This window comes from Lemur catta, chromosome 5 (genome assembly GCF_020740605.2).
Source record: "Lemur catta isolate mLemCat1 chromosome 5, mLemCat1.pri, whole genome shotgun sequence".
NCBI classification, from domain to species: domain Eukaryota; kingdom Metazoa; phylum Chordata; class Mammalia; order Primates; family Lemuridae; genus Lemur; species Lemur catta.
This window is the reverse complement of record NC_059132.1, coordinates 63,089,231-63,107,586: the sequence shown is the minus strand read 5'-3', so window position 1 is coordinate 63,107,586 and position 18,356 is coordinate 63,089,231. Positions and strand designations below refer to the sequence as shown.

At 38.1% G+C, this 18,356-nt stretch overlaps 1 long non-coding RNA gene and 1 pseudogene across 1 annotated transcript; one reads left to right on the top strand and one right to left on the bottom strand.

Moving 5' to 3' along the window:
• Positions 1 to 5,888: 5,888 nt before the first annotated feature.
• Positions 5,889 to 10,850, bottom strand: LOC123638419. The gene is made up of 2 exons (XR_006735343.1): positions 10,651 to 10,850; positions 5,889 to 6,404 (listed from the first exon to the last, which is right to left on the bottom strand). It is a non-coding gene; the product is annotated as an uncharacterized LOC123638419 (long non-coding RNA).
• A 6,101-nt stretch (positions 10,851 to 16,951) lies between these two features.
• On the top strand, positions 16,952 to 17,917 carry LOC123638787 (annotated as a pseudogene).
• Positions 17,918 to 18,356: the final 439 nt, after the last annotated feature.

Sequence of the window (18,356 nt, the reverse complement as noted above, 5' to 3'; positions counted from 1 at the left end):
AGAAAAGAAATGTGTTGATATCTTATATACAGCTAACTTACCAATTTCTGAAATTCTTTTCTTTCTTTACCCTTTAAACTTGAACTCCTGGAGTTTTTCCTAGTTGACAGCAAAATAAATAATTTTATCATTGTTTTCCTCAATGTGAATACCAAGCATTTTACTTTCTTTTTGTATTGCATTTGCTGCAAATCTCCAAAGTTAAGCTGAATAACAATTTTCAAAGGTGTCCCTTTTTACTTCTTGATTTTAATTAACACGGTATTAAGTGTCTTTTAGGATATTTATTAAATCTTAGTATCTGCATTATATTTAAGTGGTTTCCTTCTATTTTACTTCTTTTGAAAATTTGAATGATTGCTAGATTTTCTTCATATATTGATATGATTTTAATTTGTTCCATGCTTTCTTAGATGCTAGGTCCTTAAACTCAATGTGATTAAAAGACTAAACTAGAATATGTTTTTTAAGATGGTCATCTATAAGAGAAGCAGGTGTGCACTGGTGGATTTAGGGGAGAACAAATCAGAAATTGTGTTGTAGAGTTTGTAGAGCCTTAAGATCACCAAGTAGATGAGGAAATAATCATAATCAAGTGGGTCAAATGCTGCTGATAGATTACAGTGAGGAGCAGCCTGAGAGTAGTCCCCTGGTTTTGCAGCATGGAGATCACTGGTGGTCTTAACAAAAGTAGTTTTGGGGAGGATGGAGTTGATTTGAAGTAGAGTGATAAATTTGAGTCATTGATGGTAAATGGATGTTATTTAAAGCCATGAGATTGAGTGAAGCCACCAAAGGAGTGACTGAGGTAGAAAAGAATATAAAGAAAAGGGGAAAGTGGCACTTGACTAAATTAGCCATTAAAAGAGTGGAAGGAGGTCTGACTTCTGAAATATCCAATATCAGGTTTGAGGGATACCTGGCCCTGACCATTTATCATGGATAAAGCTGCATAAATTACTCTATCTCTTTGTGCTTTCATTTGTTTATTTAAAAGTAAAGGGGTTGGATTAGAGCAGCATTTTTTGTTTTCAATTTTATGGCCTGTTGGAAATAAAATAGAACATATTAGAGTGTGCCACCTTGTGAAGATATGACTTCCTAGAATTTAGGTTTCAAGCACTTAGGTCGTTAGGCGTATGTATGCATGTTCTGGGTCATGAAGAATTGATTTCTTATTGGGGGGTCACAGTCAAAACAGTTGAAAGTCTGTGGTTAAGATGTTCCCCATGGTCTTTTCCAACTCCAAGAGTCTATTATTTTAATTGATGTTCACAGAATTAGAACTCTATCTATATAAAAGTAGACTTGAAATCAATCTCATATTATCTCAAGGATGTTCCTGAGTCAAACAGGTGACAATGGTGATCTATAAATTCTGTTCTTTACTAATTGGTTTAATTGTCCCCTGCCCGTGGGCATTTTAAAAGGAAAGAAAAGAGAAAGAGGCAGAGAAAAGCACAGGAGATTAAATGATTTCCAGGAAGGATTGAAGATCAGTAGGGACTCCTTAAAGAGGTATAGACTACAAATGATGGGTTACTTAGTCATACAATGATCACACATAGATGGGAGAAAGAGATCGGGTAGGGGGATCCTTTCATCTTGATACTACAGGTTTTATTGTGTCCTATGTGGCCAAAGTAGAAGAGAGGAGGAAAATATGTTCTTTTCTTTACAATATAGTTCTCAGTACTTTAACAATGTGCACATGTAAATATAAATTAGAAAAAGATATTAATCTGCATATAAAAACAGAACTAGATTAGATTAAAACAGAAGTATTAACTATTAAATAATTATTTAGTAAAATGGTAGGCTTACAGTTACCCATAGTATTCCATTGTGTGTATGTTCCAGTTTATTTAACCAGTCACCTGTTGCTGGATTCTTAACAATTTATTTAACAAAAATTACATAGTCATTTTTAAGTATATCTCAAATAGGTTCCCTGAAGTGGGATATCTATATTAAAAGGTAAGAAGTGACATTGGAAATCATAGGTTGCAATATGAAAAACAAATACCTAAGGACAAAATGTTAATAGACTTCAGCTATCATTGTTCATATCTTTTATATTTTATTTTCTAACAAATGATTCAAAAATTAAAACTACACAAAACTTATACACTGATAAGTTCCACATCCCATTCTATTCACACACTTCACCTTCCAGTGTTTCTTTATGCAAAATCTATGCATATACAAAATATACACATACACTTTTCTTTCCCTCCCTTTCAGAGGATAATGCATACACACTCTATACAATTGTCCATTTAGCAATCTTAGAGCTGTGTCCACAGGACACAGAAGTCTCCCTCATTTCGTTCCACAAGTACATGATAATACAATGTGTGAAGAAACGATGGTTTTTTCTGGTTCCAGAATATCTATACATATTGGAGAAATTAGCCCTTTGTAATATGAGCTGCAAAATATTTTTTTTTCCTAGATGATAGTCATTCATCTCCTAACTTTGCTTATGATGAATTTTGCTATGCCATCTTTTTAGTTTTATGTAATTGAGTTTATCAATATTTTTTTCACAGCTTTTGAGTAATAATTAGAAAGGCCTTTCCCATTCTAAGAATCAAAAGATTTCACCTATATTTTCTTTGAAGACTTTTGAGTGTTTTGGTTTTTTTACATTTATATCCTGATCTATTTAGAGTTTATCATGGTATATGTTTTACAAATGGCTATCCAGTTGTCTCAACACTATATTTAAACTCTATCTTTACCCCCAGTGATTATAAATGCTGTCTTTATTACTTGTCTATTTCTGGGCTTTGTCTCCTTTGCATCAATCTTTCTGTTCAATCACCAGTATTACACAGTTTTTAGGAAGATCCTATATAAAACATGGTAGACTGTCTACCCTTACTGTTTCTATTTTAGAGTAATTGTGGATTCCAGCTGTTCAAAGAATTGTGGAATGCTTAGAGCTGGGAAAAGCCTTGGAGATGATTTAGTTTTTGTTTTTTGTCAGAAAATTCCAGAGACTCTGTTCTGCTCTCACTGAACACCATCCCACAGCACCACCTATTGACTTTTTTTTTTTTTTTTTTAGACAGAGTCTCACTCTGTTGCCTGGGCTAGACTGCCGTGGTGTCAGCCTAACTCACAGCAACCTCAAACTCCTGGGCACAAACAATCCAATCCTTCTGCCTCAGCCTCCCGAGTAGCTGGGACTACAGGCATTCGCCACCATGCCAGGCTAATTTTTTCTATATATTTTTAGATGTCCAGCTAATTTCTTTCTATTTTTAGTAGAGACGGGGGTGGGGGGTGGGGTCTCACTCTTGCTCAGGCTGGTCTCAAACTCCTAAGCTCAAAGGATCCTCCCACCTCGGCCTCCCAGAGTGCTAGGATTATAGGAGTGAGCCACCGCGCCTGGCCCCTATTGACTATTAAAGGGCAATCAACAGGCTGTGGACAGTATGCTTTTTCTCAAACCTATGCTAAGCCATGGTCAATGCAAAAGAGTAAGAAGGAAATTGAAATAAGTTTTACTATCTGAGAATCAGTGGGTGCTCTCTTTGAACAAATTTATCGTTCCCTCTTCTAAACTCTCTGGAAGGGCTCTGTTTCCCTGTCCACAATGAGAATTCCTAACTCCAAGGAAGCAAGGTAAATTATTCTTTGCTTAGGAAGAAGAGGAAATAGGTTTGGTAAACATCTACTTTCTGCCACACTTCTGTATGTTTCTGTGGTTTTTATGGAATCATTCACTTATCTGTTGGCTCTTCAGAGAATGTGCAAGGCCCAAGTGTACAAGCCTAGACCCTGCCTGTATAGAACCCAGTGGTGTTATGCTTCTCTAATATAAGGCCTGAATACATATTGGAAGTGACCCATAAACCTGTACTATCTCATGTCCCCTGGGAAATAGCATTAGGTCAATGACAATAGAAACTCCCAAAATATCTGGTGGGTTGACTTTATCCTTTTATTTATAAAGCCATTAATATTCTACACAGTTCTTAATTATGCCACAAATATTCATTATTTCAATTTCATTAATTCATTATTTCAATATTGATCAATGAAGAAAAAAGGTGAGTAGCACTTAACCCACAGACCTACCTGTGAAGCAAACTGGAGATTTTAAACTGATTCTGGATGCTTAAAACCATTGCCATTGAAAAAATTTTCCTTAGTAGAAGATTCCAATATTCTTTAATTTTTTTTTTTTTTTTGTAAAGATGGGATTTCACTCTGTTGCCCAGGCTGGTCTCAAACTCCTCACTTCAAGCAGTCCTCCTGCCTCAGCCTCCCAAAGAGCTGGTATTACAGGCATAAGCCACCTCACCCAGCTTAAATGTTTTTTAAATTGGGAAGTATAACATATAAACAGAAAATCATAACAAAGCAGAAATGTGAAGCTCAATAAATGAATACAAAGTGAACACCATTTTAATTACCATACAAGTCAAAATATGGAAAATCAGCCAACCTTCCCAGAGCCTCCTCACACTTGCCTCTAGTCACAAATCTCTCCATTTTTTCCTAAATAAAACCACTATCATGATATCTAACACTGTAATTCAGTGTGCCTATTTTTGATATTTATATAAAATAGAAACCAAACAATGTATGTACTCTTTGGTGCCTGGTATCTTTTACTCAGAACATTAGGTTTGAAAAGATTCATCAGTGTTGATGTATGTAACAGTGACTAATTTTTATTGTTGTATAATCCATTTTATGAATATACCATAATTTAGGTATCTATTCCACTGTTGCTGGACATTTGGGTTGTTTCCCTTTTTCAGCTATTACAAACAATGTCATGAATATTCTTGTGTATGTGTCTTTGGTATATATGTACACACATATCTATTGTTTGTATACCTAGGAGTGGAATTGTTGGGTCAAATGCTAAACTGTTTTTGAAAGTGGTTGTAGAAGTTTCCATGCATTGGAATAAAAAAATGAATGAAAATTAAAACCACACTTATACATGGACTTGGATGAACCTCACAAACCTAATATTGAGTGAAACACGTAAGAGAATTCCTATTGTTCCACATCCTTCCCAATAGTTTTTTTTAAAACACTGAAATTGCTAGTCTCTTTTAGTGTTATCCATTGCAGCAGATGTGCAATACTATCTCACTGTGGTTTTATTTTACATATTTTGACCATTTTTTAAAAATTGGGTTGTATATTAGTCTGCTTGGGCTGCCGTAACAAAATACCAGACTAGGTAGCTTAAGTGGAATTTATTTCCTCACAGTTCTGAGGGCAAAGGCTAGACCTCTTTTTGAGTAAGACTAATTTTTTACTACATACTTTTAGAAGCTTTATTATTTTGCTTTTTATGTTTAGATCTACTTGGGTAGTTTTTTCTGTATAGTATGAAGTAGGAGTCAAGTTTCTTTTTTTTCTTTTTCTTTTTAAAAGTATACACAATTGTCCCAATACCATTTACTTACAAGAGTCCTTTAACCATTGTTGTATGATGCCACTTTAGATGTAAACCAATGTTCATATTTGTGTAGGTCTGTTCCATTGGTCTGTTTGTCTATTTTTGCACCAAAACCACACTGTCTTGATTATTGTCACTTTTGATATTCACCAGAGCAGATGCTCTACCTTGTTTTTCTTCAAGAATGTGCTGGCTATTTTTGGCCCTTTGTATTTACATATTAAATATGGACCGTGTTTGTCAATTTCTATAATAAAACTTATTGGAAATCTGATTAGGATTACATTGGATTATGGATCAGTTTGGGAACAATGCCTTTAAAATACTGAGAACTTCAACCATAAATATAACATATTCTTCCATTATTTAGTTTGTGTTTAATTTCTCTCAATCTATTATAGTTTTCTTTGTAGGGGTCATATATGTAGAAAATTCAAATAATTGATGGAAAAACTACAAACAACAAAAAATTTATTAAAGTATCAGGATATAAAAGCAAAAAAACCAATAACCTCCATATATACAAAATGGTCAATTAGGAAAAAAAAAAAAATAGACTGGAATAGAAGAGGCTGGAAATCTCCTTGAAAGTCTTTGAGAACCTTAGCCCTGCTCTCAGACAGTTCTCTGGCTTCATGCCCAGATGTGGTACAATTCCTTGTTTAAAAGTTTTGTCCCAACATTCAAGAAGGGCCTCCTTCTCCAGAGCACAAAGGCCTCTTTCACACAAGTCACTGATGTCTGAGGGATCCCTCTTAAGGCAGTAAGATTTCCAAGGAATGGTGTGTTTCCCCTCTCCCCAACCCCTGGAACGCAGAGCACAATTGTTCCTTGGTGTTCAGTTTCAAACTTACAAGGCCTTCACTGGAATTGCAGACCAAGTCTATGACCTCAGTGTCCAGATGTGCCATGGCCTCACCACTTGAATCTCAGAACTGTCCACACAGTGAGCTTTCACATCATGACCCCCCTAAAACAACCACAAATATTGTTTCATGTTATGTATTTTTGTTTTTTCTCATCTGCAATCCTCTCCCTTCTTTAAAAATTCAAAGAATGGCACATCTTTCAAGCCCCTGAACAAGCTTCATGAACATTCATTGAACCTTATAAAAACTACTGAATACTTTGTTACATGTTGTCATTCATTGTCCATCAATTATTTAATTATTGATCAGTATTGTTTCCTTAGTGTTGGGATCATTTATATATTTCTATTACATATTTCATATTTTTATATTACATAGTTATTACATATTTTACATACTACTTTTGCTACATTCCGTAATAGTTCAGAAGTGCACATCCACAATTGAGCTGTGGAGTTAATGAACTGAGTGAAGCAGAACTGGAAGCAAGAAAATGTCACAATAATTCTAAGATAGAGAATGTACAAGTACAGCAGGAGAGTAGTGGTGAATTGGAGAAATTGATGGGTTTAAGAGATAATTAGAAAGAAAAAGATAATTAGGAGGTAGAATCAATAGCTTGGATGTGGGGATGAGAAAGGTGAGACAGTAAGGATGACACCATGGTTTTTAATTGGAGCAAACAAGTGGATGGAACATTCCTTCAGGAAAATGGGAACACAAAGGACAGGGTGAGTGTTAGATCATGTGTTGACTCTTAAAGAGCAAGAAAAGTGGAGGGGCTAGGACAGATCCTAAGATGACCAATATCCATGGTGCAAGGGAGGGAGATCCACTAAAGAGAGTGTGTGATTTCCTGGAAGCTGAAACAATAACATGTTTGAGAAAATTTAAATGGTAACTTTGACAACCAGCTGGAGGCAGAGTGCAGACTCCCCTGAGAGTGAGAAACTCCTGACAGCCACAGCCTTAGGAGAGGTCCCACACTTTTGCGGGCTTCACCATCAGAAAGCCCATCAGCTTCTTGCAATAAAGATCTGAGAAAGATCCTCTTGTGGTTATGGCAGGGAGAGGAGAAGAATAATGATTATGAAATACACCCAGAACATTCTTCAAAACAAAGGCCTATTCTCCAGGGGAAAACATTTTACCAGAGTCTCATCCCAGTTGGGAGAAGGGAATTTCTCCCATTGCAACCTCCTCCAGGCTTTATGTCTCACCTAAGGGAGGAAAAATAGTCAACAGGAGTCAGAGCTTCATGGAAATAAATTTGGAATGGTGCAGCCAGGGAAAGGAGTAGAGGTCTAGGGTATGGAAGGAGAGGGATAGATATATTCTTATAAAACACTTGTGAAGGTCACAGCCCCAAGATACAGGCCCACCAAAAGACTAAGAGTTAATGCTCTGACTATAGAATGCTTCCTCTCCCCCACACCATCAGGGCTCCAGTTTAATAACCCTGGATTACAGCTGAAAGAGCAGCAAGGCTCAGATTTTCTTTGAGGTAGAGAGAAAAAAATGAGAATGAGAACAAATACGGATACGTAGAGATGCCCAAAAGATAACCAAAAAGGCAAAGCATTCTGGATTTATAAATAAAGAAGTGCTTAGTGACTTTGTCAATAATGGAGCCATAGGAATAGCAGGGGTGAAAGCCTTGCTGTAGTAGGTTGAGCCTGACTTGGAGGTGATGAAACATAGGCAGGGGGTGTAACTGAGTCTCCCATGAAGTCAGCTTTGGAAGAGAGACATCAGCAGCTGGATGGGGATGTGGGAGAGAGGGAATATTTTTTTTTTTAATTGAGAGAAACTGAGCTATGTGTAGATAATAAAGAGTAAGAAGTTAATAAAGGGTGAAGGTACAGGAGAGAGGGCAGACAAAAACAAGTGCATACTATTTAAGGAAGAAAGCAATGGGATCCAAGCTCTAAGTATATAAATTGGTCTTGACAGAAGAATCCTTGACCTGGTTTATTCTGTTTGTCCCAAACCCAGATCCATGTTCTGCCTATCTCTGACCTCTGTGTCCTAGCAGATTGGCTTCTACTGATGGCATTAGCTGGGCATCCCTGCCCTCTGGCTCCTGTTGGATTTGACCAAAGGCAGGCCTAGCAGGAGTTTGGGTGGCAAAACAGAAATCAGTCTACTTACTCCCAGCATAGCCTGCCCTGGTGCCAGTGGGCAACCCTTCCTCCACAGTGCCAGCTCCCCCTAGGCTCTGGTTACAGATTCCCTCCCCTTCCCCCTGAGGCCTAAGGGTGCGTCAGTCAGGGTACACCCAGGAGCCAGAAACTGCACAGAAACTAAACAAAGGAGTTTATGTAAATTGTTGTTAATTGGTTACAAAAGGATTGAAAAGGGAAAAGGGGAACTAAAGTATCAGAGGCAGTAATGACAAAAGCAGCTGTCACCTCTAGATTTGGGAGCACAAAGAAAAGATTCTTTGAAGAGACCCCCAGAACTAGGACCCAGATCTGAAGAGTAGATACTGGACCACCATTGTTGATGTGTCTGTAGAGACATGATGAGGCTGATTTCAGGAGCATGGAAGACCTGCAGACTAAAGACAACTGCTGTCACTGGATTTATCTGCTGCTGCCATGATGAAGAACCCTTGCTGTGGAGATGTCAACAAACATGAAAAACAGGAAGTAAATGGAAAGTCTTCTCTCACCCTTCTAGTCCAATCTTCCTCCAGCACCTCCTATTGGTAGGGCCTGAGGAAGGCTACTAGCAAAGCGCCAGTTGGAGAGGACAGAAGAGACAGCACCTATCGATGGGAAAAGGACGAATAGTTTGTAGAGGATGCCAGAAAAAACGAGCTCACTGAATGACAAAAATTAAACTGGATCTCACATTCAAAGGTAGATAGATTAAATGCCTAAAAGTGTAAGGTAAATCCTAAAGCTTGCAAAAGAAAATGAAAGAGGCCATTCTGTGAACTAGGAGTAGGGAAGAACTTCTTGAAGTACTAATAAGTCCCACAAACACAAGCCAAACTAATGTAAAAATTTATAATTTTGATTCCATTAAAATTAAGGTTTTCTGTTCAATTAAGGATCTATGACAACATTATATATTTGTGGAAGGTATTTAAAATATTGAGAACCAAAAAACTATTAATATCTAGACTGTATGAATATTTGAAATATTAACAGAAAAATATAATCAACTCAATAGAAAAATTGACAAAGGATACTATCTGGCAGTAGGAAGATGAGGAAACTAAAATGCTAACAATTATTTAAAGAAGTTTACAACTCATAGAACCAAAAAAAAAAAAAAAGATGGAAAAATAAAACAGTAACAAGATCTCATTTTACACCTATTTGACCAGCACAAATTGAAAAGCTAGATAATGCCACGGTTGGCAAGGATATGGAAGGACATAAAAACTGTGACATAAAACTGTGACACGCTGGTGCAATACCTGGCAGCACTTAGTAACTGCTAGAATTTGTAAGACCTTCATTGGGAGAGTGAAAAAGTACAATGGAGCAGGGAGATAAACACAAAGAGGAGTAATTTGCAGTCATTAGAATTAAGATAAATTAGGCACAGCAACATGGAAGAGTCTTAACACCATGCTGAATAACAGGAATAAGAAAAAGCTTGAGACCACAGGGACAGAGCCTGTCAGTTCTCCCAAATCCACGCTGTGACAGTACACAACCTAAATGTTCAACATGTGAACACATTATGATTTACTCTTTCAATGGAATGGACTCGACAAACAGAAGTATGTATCTACGCAGATAAAATGAAATCAATACCAGACAGGAAAAAAAGTAACTGGTAAGAGGTTAGATAGATAAAAAAGGTCGGTACAAGATAGCAATTGATACTGTTTTGCCTGTCCTTAAAAATTCATTTAAATTAAAAAAAATCATTTAAATAAAAAAAGTTCGTTTAAATGACGTCATACTGCACCTGACATTTGGAAAAGTACTTTTAAAATATTTTTAATAGAAACAGGAACTGAGAGAACGTAACCCATCATCAGAAGCGTGGATGCCTCTTCAGGGAACTGGAGCGAGTTCTTCCTCCGGTTTGTCACCTTTTCTTTCTTTAAACAACACCTGAACTAGATATAGTCACCTGTTAACCTTTAAAAATATGGGGGCTGCGTACGCACAGTTCCATTACATTAGTTTGTAGGCTTTTCCATTCGAAATCTTTCACGGGAAAACTCAGCAATTGCACGCCACAGCTTCATGGCTAGGAGGGGTAGCTCGTTCCAAGCCTGCACACCAGCCTCGCCCCCGCCCTCCCCGGGATTCCCGCCGCGCCCGTATTTCCAGGTCCTGCCCTCCCGCTCCACCCCACTCCTGCTATCTATTAACTCACCTCGTTTATCTCCAGCGAACCCAGTCCTGTAGTCTCCCTCCCGTCACTCGGATATTGCCCCGGGATCAGCTCCTTTCCCGGAGCTCCCGCCCTTCGTGGAAGACTAGAGAAGCATTGGAGGAAACCGATTAGTGACTTTCCTCAGGGTGCCGCATTCAGGCCTCAGGCCCTAGGGCAGTGAAAAGGGTTTCCAGACTCAAACCAGGCCTGGCGAGGGACGAAAAGTGGCCTATCAGGTGAAAGGATGCTGGGTCTGAGCGAAGGGAGCTGGCCAATCAGAGGCGCCAGAAGACAAGCCTCGTGTGGGACGTGCACAGGGCAACTGGAGGCTCTAGGAGGCGCTGGAGCCCGTACGGGCAGGGGCTGCGGCCGGCGCGGCGCGAGGGGGCGGGCCCACACCACCCGCGGCGCCCGGGTGCAGAGCCGCCGAGAGGGTTAGCTGCCCGCAGGCGATGGAGTCCGGCCTCGGGCGGTCATCTGCCCTCAAGCCCTGTTGAGTCTGGCCTTCAGCCGCGATCATGCGGTTCGGTCTCGGAACCCTCACTGCTTTCTGAACGCGTGTCTCGTAGCCGAATTTCGGTTGTGAGAATCACAAACAAGGGAAATGATTTGTTCCTACGGACTAACAAAACATGGGGAACATCTTTGTAAGAAATAAACTCCTGACTATGTCCTTTCAGAACTTCAGCCTGTTTTCTGAAATATGTCAGTGGCACTGGCAGGAAAAGCGTACCTTAAATTTCCCCACAGCCTCACAGAACGGCCTCCCCGCTAGTTGGCGGCCTCCGACCGCAGGCCTGCGGACGCCAAGAGGAAGCCGCGGTTCGGGCGCCCCGCGGGCCCTGCAGCCCGCCCTGATCCAGCCGGGGGTCATCGGTGCCCCTGCGCCTTCCAACCGCAGGTCCAGCGGCAGCCCGAAGCCTGGCCCAGCCGCCAAGGGGAGGCCCGTGTGACCTTGAACTCGACCCCAGGATTCACATCGGGAAAGGGAGGTACTGAGTTGGAGGCGGAGGCGGGAGTTTGGGTCTTGGCGAAAAGAGACACAAGGCAAGGGGAAAGAGAAGGCATTCTGAACACTGAGGACCCTGCCTGTGGACTAGAGCGATGAGGGGACATGCAATTCTCACATATGACAGAATGGAGGGGCCTGAAGGACTCTCTTTGTTACAAAAGCAGAAATTTCTAACCAGAAAGGGTATTCCAATATACGTCTTTTCATCACAGCACTTTTCTGGTGATAATGTAATGTGTTAAAAATATATTAAAAAATATTTTATGCAGACAGGAGTTACAGTGATAACTGTGAATTATAATTAGTAATTAAACTGAAATACTGATATTTTAATTATTTTAAGTATTTAATAGATCCTATTTAACATTTACTATTAATCATTAATTAAACAAGTTAATATTACTAAGTTACTTTATAATTAAAAGAAATATGGAAAAATTTAAAATTTTTAAATGAAAGCATATTAGTGATGCAGAATTGGGTGGATATGCAAAGCTAGTGCTATAACCAGAACAATAAAGAAAAAAGGAGAGTAGAAGAAGGTATGTCACAAATTTCATGATAAATGCCAATTACAAATATGCTGCAGCAGAACAAAACAACAAAATTGTGTATTGTGGATAAAACATTTGTAAGATGATAAAGTAGACAATATTAAAAGCTATTTTCAGCAAATATAGTGCATTTGGGTAAGTAGTTTTCTTCCAACACTGCAAAAAAGAGTAGATATCAATTGCCTGAAATAAAAATCAAATATTCAACAAAAAATTTTAAATGCTCTTTAATAGGATCTGAGGTAGTAACTTTGGCCAGCTATAAAAATGGCTGGGATTCTTGCACAAAATAAATAAATAAATAAATAAATAAATAAATAAATAAATAAATAAATAAATAATTTATAAGGAGAGATGGTAAAGAGAAACTATTATTTCAGTTATGGAATCTTTGTTAGAAAACTGAGAAAAAGCTAAAAAATATTTTTTTGCAGAAAGTGAAAGATCAAGTCACCAAACAATTGCTAAGAATACAAGACCTTGCTAACAACAGCAAAGATCAATTGATTGAAAATTTGAAAACTTGTAATTACTTTCCTTCTGCTTTAGAGTAGTCTTGTGATATGAAACTACCCAATTAATATTTTGGGTACATTTCTTTTTCCTCAAAGGACTTGCAAATTTACAAAGAAATGTTGAAGACAAGCCACAGATTAGGAGAAAATGTTGCAAAAGACACATCTAATAAAGGACTGTTACCTGAAATATACAAAGAACACTTAAAACTCAACAATATGAAAATGAACTAGCTGATTTTAAAATGGGCCAATTTTGAAGTCTTTCTCAGTCATAATTAAAAATAAATAAATAAATAAATAAGTAAAAATAGGCCAATGACCTGAACAGACACATCACCAAAGAAGCTATATAGATGCAAGTACATCTGTATGAAAAGATGCTCCACATCCTTTCATTAGAGTATTGCAAATTAAAAAAACAGTGAGATACCACTACATCCCTAATAGTATAGAATGGCTAAAATCCAGAACACTGGAAACACCAAATGTTGGTGAAGATGTGGAGTAATAGGAACTCTTGGTCATTACTGGTGGGAATGCAAAATGGTACCACCACTTTGTAGTTTTTTACAAAATTAAACATATTTTTACCATAAGATTCACCAATCTCACTCTTTAGTATTTATCCAAAGGAGCTGAAAACATGTCCGCACAAAAACCTACACACAGATGTTTATAGCAGCTTTCTTCATAATTGCCAAAACTTAGAAACAACCAAGATATCCTTTAGTAGTAAATGGGTACACTGTGGTACATCTAAACTATGGAATATTATTTAGCACTAAAAAAATGAGCTATCAAGCCATGAAAAGACATGGAAGAACCTTAAATGCATAATACTAAGTGAAAGAAGCCAATCTGAAAAGGCTACATACTGTACAATTTTAACTATATGACATTTTGAAAAAGGCAGAACTATGGAGCCAGTAAGATTAGTGGTCACCAGAGGTTGGGAGGAGAAAGGGATGAATAGGCAGAGCACAGAGGATTTTTAGGACGGTGAAACTATTCTGTATGATACTATAATGGTGGATACATGTCATCATACATTTGTCGAAACTCATATAATGTACAACACCAAGAGTAAACCCTAATGTAAACTATGGAATTTGGCTGATAATGATGTGTCAATGTAGGTTCAGTGTAACAGATGTACCACTGTGGTGCTGGATGCCTACAGAAGGGGAGGTTGTGTGTATGTGAGGACAAAGGGTATATGGGAATTCTGTACTTTATGCTCAATTTTGCTATGCTACTCTAAAAAATAAAGTTTATTAATTAAAAAAAATCAACCTTGTGAGATAGATATTTTTCAGTCTTTTATATCTGCTAAAGAAGAATTTCAGCTAGATATAAAAATATTAGTTTGTCACAATGGATGGTGTTTCAGCTGTTTGAAGTCAAAATTTCAATTTTTTGGAATTAGGAAATAAAAATATTTCCCTTATTTCTTTATTTCAATATTTGATGCATATTGAAAAAATTGTGCTCAGTTTTCTTAAGCTGACTTTATAAAATGTGTCATGTGTTCAGTTGTCAAAATAATTCAGGATATACATGCAAATACTATGAATTGTTACTATTAATAGCTTATGGAACTATTGACAAAAAACTGATGAAAATGAATTTAATGACTTTGTGTTTGCCAATGCTTACTGATTGAACTTTGGAGGAGTTTTACAAAGATTTACTATACTGTTAACTCCAAGTATTCTTGAAACAAAAGGAATGCTTACCAACTATAATTAAAGATAAAACATGGCATTGTGATTTATATTTTCCCACTGATATTGCACTGCACATAAATAAACTAAATTTGAAACTCCAAGAAAAGTAAAAGCTTATTTGTGACCTTTTCCACAACCTTCACCACTCAGACAGTCGTGTATTTGCTGCTAGTCCCATCTGTAGCTGCTGCTTCCTGGGGCCTGGGTGAGGAAGTTAACTCAGTCCAGACAAAACTCAGAAGTGAAACTACTGTGGAAAGTGGAGTCCATAAGATTTAGAAGAAAACCAGTGACGTGACGTTGCTCATATCTTTTGCACTCAGCTTCTGAAAAGGAGGGGAGAACAGGAAAAATACCCTTCTTTGACAGCAATAAAAAGAAGGGACAGATTAATAACACAGGAAATTAATATATAATATTGAGCACAAAATATGATCATTGACATCCTTGATTCATTCCAACTCTGGGGGGAAGGGGCAGAAGTGGAGAAAGCTTTCAATAATTTATTGTAACTATAATGTTTTTTGTTATCCTGTTTTCTTCTGCATTTAAAAATATCATTATATTTTGCATGAATTATTAGGAAAAAGTATTTTCCAATTTTCCTGGAAAATGCCATAACCACATCTCTCAATTTTGTTTCCATCTTTCACATTTTATATAACCTACATAAGGGGCACATTACTCAGGGTATATTTTATGTGGCTTCTCGGTGCCTCTTCTGTCTGCTAACATGTTTACCAATAGATGGCACTGTGGTATTTTTGGTGGCTATTTGCATATGGTTTTGCCTTTAAGAAAGCATAACTACTTCTTTGACCAATGTTAAAGAAATATAAATTCAATTGGGTTCTTATAGATGATTTTCAATGATTCAAGCTAATCATGTTAATTTTACCCACTCAGTCATTTTTAAGTGTATTCATTTATTCACACAGTGAGAATTTATTGGTCAGCTTCTCTATGGCAAACACTAGGCTGGACCCTGGAGATACACCATTAAGAAAAGAATTTATTTCCTATGTAAGTTTCCAGAAAGCTAAGACATGTTTTAAAAACAAAACAATACATCACATTCTAAATACTATAACAAGATAAGAAAAAGTGTTGAGGCCAATAGAAGAACAAAGCAGCATACAACAACTCCTGGAAGAATTTGGATACTTTTGCAGAGGTGATAACTGCTGAGCCACTTTCTGAAGGAGAAGCAAAAGTTCAGCAGGAGAAAGAGGGGGGCCTAGGAATTCCATAAATATTGTCTGTGAAAAGGTCAAGAGAAATTAAAAATATTCTAAATATGGTGAAGTTCCAGAACCATGAGCTTGGAGAGCATGGAGTATAGGAGGAGGGCTGGTTTCAAATAAATCTGAAAATGAAACTCAAGCATCTAGCAAAACCAACATCTTCTTTCCTTCTCCCTTGCACATTTCCTTTATGGTATTGGAGGGATGGGAAAAATCTAAATCCACCATTGAGCCAGAGTGCTAGGGGAAGGTAGAGAATGAATCTTCCTGGTTTGCTTACCCTAAGCTAGGTTCTTCTAGGAGAGCCCTTCCCCACCAAATCCCCTTCCCCTGAAGGGGCTCAGACAGCCCAAGTCCAGCTCCCAAGGACCCCTTACCTGCAGGGCTGAATCTGATACCACTCACAGATGGCCTAAAACCCTTCCCTAACTCTATAGCCAAATTCAATTTTGGATCACCCTCATGCCAGCCTCCCTTTCTTTAAGTCTGCCACCCTCGGCACTCCTCAACATCCTTCACACTCTTTAGGGCCATGGACATGCTGCCACATCTCCAGACCTACAGCTGATTGAGCAGTGCTGTAATGATAAGGCCATTGGCCTTTGGACCAGGCCCTTCTCTGTGGCCCCACGCATTTTCAACCTGTTATGAAGTTTTAAAACTAGCTTGATCTACAAAACAACTAACCTGTACCCTTTAAAAATTCATTGTCATGAAAGATAAAGAAAGGCTGAGGAACTATTCCAGATTAAAAGATACTAAAGAGGCATAACAACTAAATGCAATTTGTGGGAGCTGCCGCTCCCTGGGGCTCCCCTCACACGGCTGAGTGAGTGGGAGAAGCAGCCTGGTGGGCCCTTGGGCAACATGGGAGTGCCTGCGTAAGGAGGTGGCTGCTTTGTCAGGAAAAGCAAGGAGGAAATTACCAAACCATGTCTTTTTTTTTTTTTTTTCTGTTTCAGAGTAGTTCACAGCAAATCTGAGTATTTTAATTAAAGCATGGAATACAGAAAACAACAAAAAACTTCAGCTAGTGCTTTCATTTCATCTGAAACTCTACAGAAGTGTTTCTTATAAGCAGCATATGACAGAATTTTAAGCCAATCTGGGGTGCTCTGTTTTTTAGTAGGCATTATTTTTTACAATTACATACTGCTGAATGTTCAATCGGGAAAATTGAAAGTCTTTTATTCAAAAGAAACAAATCAAGAAGACCCTGCGGCTCACGTGCTGTGGATGACCCTGGCTTCCGAGTAGGATGTCCCTGCCATCCCTCAAATGGAGTCTCCTGCTGCTGTTACTCCTGAGTTTCCTTATGATGTGGTACCTCAGCTTTCCCCACTATGGTGTGACAGAACGTGTAAACTGGATGTGCCTCTACGATTATGAGCTGATTTACAGACGAGACTTCCGCTTCACACTTCCAGAGCATTCAGACTGCTTTCATCAACACCCATTTCTGGTCATTCTGCTGCCCTCTGACCCCTCAGATGTGAAAGCCAGACAGGCCATTAGAGTCACTTGGGGTGAAAAAAAGTCTTGGTGGGGATATGAGGTTCTTACATTTTCCTTAGTAGGCCAACAGACTGAAAGGGAAGACAAAATGTTAGCATTGTCTTTAGAGGATGAACACCTTTGTGGCAATATAATCTGACAAGATTTTTTAGACACATACAATAACCTGACCTTGAAAACCACTGTGGCATTCAGGTGGGCAACTGAGTTTTGCCCCAATGCCAAGTATATCATGAAGACAGACACTAATGTTTTCATCAATACTGGCAATTTAGTGAAATATCTTTTAAACCTAAACCACTCAGAGAAGTTTTTTCACAGGTTATCCTCTAATTGATAATTATTCCTATAGAGGATTTTACCAAAAACCCCATATTTCATACCAGGAGTATCCTTTCAAGGTGTTCCCTCCTTACGGCAGTGGGGTGGGTTATATAATGTCCAGAGATTTGGTGCCAAGGATTTATGAAATGATGGGTCACGTAAAACCCATCAAGTTTGAAGAAGTTTATGTTGGGATCTGTTTGGATTTATTAAAAATGGACATTCATATTCCAGAAGACACAAACCTTTTCTTTTTATATAGAATCCATTTGGATGTCCGTCAACTCAGACGTGTGATTGCAGCCCATGGCTTTTCTTCTAAGGAGATAATCACTTTTTGGCAGGTTATGTAAGGAACACCGCATGTCATTATTAACATCACATTCTACCAAAAGCCTAGAGAAAGACAGGATACTTTGTGGAAAGTGTTAAAGTTGGTACCGTGGAAAATTCCTGGGAAGGTCATTGTGCTGGCTTACACTGAGCTGAAACTCATGAAGAATGTGGAGACTGGAGACTGGAGACTGGAGGCTTAAGTTTTAATTGTGATCTTTTTTTGACAAAAATCAAGTCAGGCCCTTTAAAGATGATATTCGGAGGAATTAAATATCTTATAAGGAAATTAGAGGTTTTGCTAAAGAAATTAATAGGACCAAACAATTTGAACATGTCATTCTATAGGCTAGAATTTCTTAAAAGGATTTCTCTGAATTATAAGCTCATTAGTTTGTAATAGTAAAGCAATATGGAGTTTTATTTATTGAACAATCTAGTCACTTAAAGGTTTCATATATATTGTACATGGGTTACCA